Genomic DNA, 3144 nt, shown 5'->3' with positions numbered 1-3144 from the left:
AAAGTTCACTCGTTCTCTCAGAGATGGCGCCACATATCATGCCCAGGAGGTGCTGCCCTCTTATCGGCGAAAATTTGAACTAATGCGAATTCTTTAATAAGATTTACTCATTGAAATTTCGACGATGGGATTTTTAAATTGAATTCGGAATTATTTTAACTGAGAAAGTTCACCCGTTCTCTCAGAGATGGCGCCACATATCATTCCCAGGAGGTGCTGCCCTCTTATCGGCGAAAATTTGAACTAATGCGAATTCTTTAATAAGATTTACTCATTGAAATTTCGACGATGGGATTTTTAAATTGAATTCGGAATTATTTTAACTGAGAAAGTTCACCCGTTCTCTCAGAGATGGCGCCACATATCATTCCCAGGAGGTGCTGCCCTCTTATCGGCGAAAATTTGAACTAATGCGAATTCTTTAATAAGATTTACTCATTGAAATTTCGACGATGGGATTTTTAAATTGAATTCGGAATTATTTTAACTGAGAAAGTTCACCCGTTCTCTCAGAGATGGCGCCACATATCATTCCCAGGAGGTGCTGCCCTCTTATCGGCGAAAATTTGAACTAATGCGAATTCTTTAATAAGATTTACTCATTGAAATTTCGACGATGGGATTTTTAAATTGAATTCGGAATTATTTTAACTGAGAAAGTTCACCCGTTCTCTCAGAGATGGCGCCACATATCATTCCCAGGAGGTGCTGCCCTCTTATCGGCGAAAATTTGAACTAATGCGAATTCTTTAATAAGATTTACTCATTGAAATTTCGACGATGGGATTTTTAAATTGAATTCGGAATTATTTTAACTGAGAAAGTTCACCCGTTCTCTCAGAGATGGCGCCACATATCATTCCCAGGAGGTGCTGCCCTCTTATCGGCGAAAATTTGAACTAATGCGAATTCTTTAATAAGATTTACTCATTGAAATTTCGACGATGGGATTTTTAAATTGAATTCGGAATTATTTTAACTGAGAAAGTTCACCCGTTCTCTCAGAGATGGCGCCACATATCATTCCCAGGAGGTGCTGCCCTCTTATCGGCGAAAATTTGAACTAATGCGAATTCTTTAATAAGATTTACTCATTGAAATTTCGACGATGGGATTTTTAAATTGAATTCGGAATTATTTTAACTGAGAAAGTTCACCCGTTCTCTCAGAGATGGCGCCACATATCATTCCCAGGAGGTGCTGCCCTCTTATCGGCGAAAATTTGAACTAATGCGAATTCTTTAATAAGATTTACTCATTGAAATTTCGACGATGGGATTTTTAAATTGAATTCGGAATTATTTTAACTGAGAAAGTTCACCCGTTCTCTCAGAGATGGCGCCACATATCATTCCCAGGAGGTGCTGCCCTCTTATCGGCGAAAATTTGAACTAATGCGAATTCTTTAATAAGATTTACTCATTGAAATTTCGACGATGGGATTTTTAAATTGAATTCGGAATTATTTTAACTGAGAAAGTTCACCCGTTCTCTCAGAGATGGCGCCACATATCATTCCCAGGAGGTGCTGCCCTCTTATCGGCGAAAATTTGAACTAATGCGAATTCTTTAATAAGATTTACTCATTGAAATTTCGACGATGGGATTTTTAAATTGAATTCGGAATTATTTTAACTGAGAAAGTTCACCCGTTCTCTCAGAGATGGCGCCACATATCATTCCCAGGAGGTGCTGCCCTCTTATCGGCGAAAATTTGAACTAATGCGAATTCTTTAATAAGATTTACTCATTGAAATTTCGACGATGGGATTTTTAAATTGAATTCGGAATTATTTTAACTGAGAAAGTTCACCCGTTCTCTCAGAGATGGCGCCACATATCATTCCCAGGAGGTGCTGCCCTCTTATCGGCGAAAATTTGAACTAATGCGAATTCTTTAATAAGATTTACTCATTGAAATTTCGACGATGGGATTTTTAAATTGAATTCGGAATTATTTTAACTGAGAAAGTTCACCCGTTCTCTCAGAGATGGCGCCACATATCATTCCCAGGAGGTGCTGCCCTCTTATCGGCGAAAATTTGAACTAATGCGAATTCTTTAATAAGATTTACTCATTGAAATTTCGACGATGGGATTTTTAAATTGAATTCGGAATTATTTTAACTGAGAAAGTTCACCCGTTCTCTCAGAGATGGCGCCACATATCATTCCCAGGAGGTGCTGCCCTCTTATCGGCGAAAATTTGAACTAATGCGAATTCTTTAATAAGATTTACTCATTGAAATTTCGACGATGGGATTTTTAAATTGAATTCGGAATTATTTTAACTGAGAAAGTTCACCCGTTCTCTCAGAGATGGCGCCACATATCATTCCCAGGAGGTGCTGCCCTCTTATCGGCGAAAATTTGAACTAATGCGAATTCTTTAATAAGATTTACTCATTGAAATTTCGACGATGGGATTTTTAAATTGAATTCGGAATTATTTTAACTGAGAAAGTTCACCCGTTCTCTCAGAGATGGCGCCACATATCATTCCCAGGAGGTGCTGCCCTCTTATCGGCGAAAATTTGAACTAATGCGAATTCTTTAATAAGATTTACTCATTGAAATTTCGACGATGGGATTTTTAAATTGAATTCGGAATTATTTTAACTGAGAAAGTTCACCCGTTCTCTCAGAGATGGCGCCACATATCATTCCCAGGAGGTGCTGCCCTCTTATCGGCGAAAATTTGAACTAATGCGAATTCTTTAATAAGATTTACTCATTGAAATTTCGACGATGGGATTTTTAAATTGAATTCGGAATTATTTTAACTGAGAAAGTTCACCCGTTCTCTCAGAGATGGCGCCACATATCATTCCCAGGAGGTGCTGCCCTCTTATCGGCGAAAATTCGAACTAATGGAAATTCTATACTATGAATGCTTGATAATTTCAAAAATCAAAAAAAAGTGTGCGAGTACCAAAAAGTAAAGCAATTTTTTGAAAGTGGCCCTATCACAATTTGACCTGTACCAGCCTCTTCTGTGGACTATTCTAACTTTTTGAATTAAGAGATCTTTCAAAATTTCAAGGAAAAAGCCCTATAAACCCAGCCGGTTTCGAGATACAGCCGACCAGAGGTGCAATTTCGAGAGTTGAATTTCAAACTATATTAGGAGTAGGTGAAGGATGC

The sequence above is a fragment of the Cephus cinctus genome, unplaced genomic scaffold, assembly GCF_000341935.2.
Source record: "Cephus cinctus unplaced genomic scaffold, Ccin1 Ccin1_scaffold1042, whole genome shotgun sequence".
Taxonomy (NCBI): Eukaryota; Metazoa; Arthropoda; class Insecta; order Hymenoptera; family Cephidae; genus Cephus; species Cephus cinctus.
Note: the sequence above shows the minus strand (reverse complement) of the source record.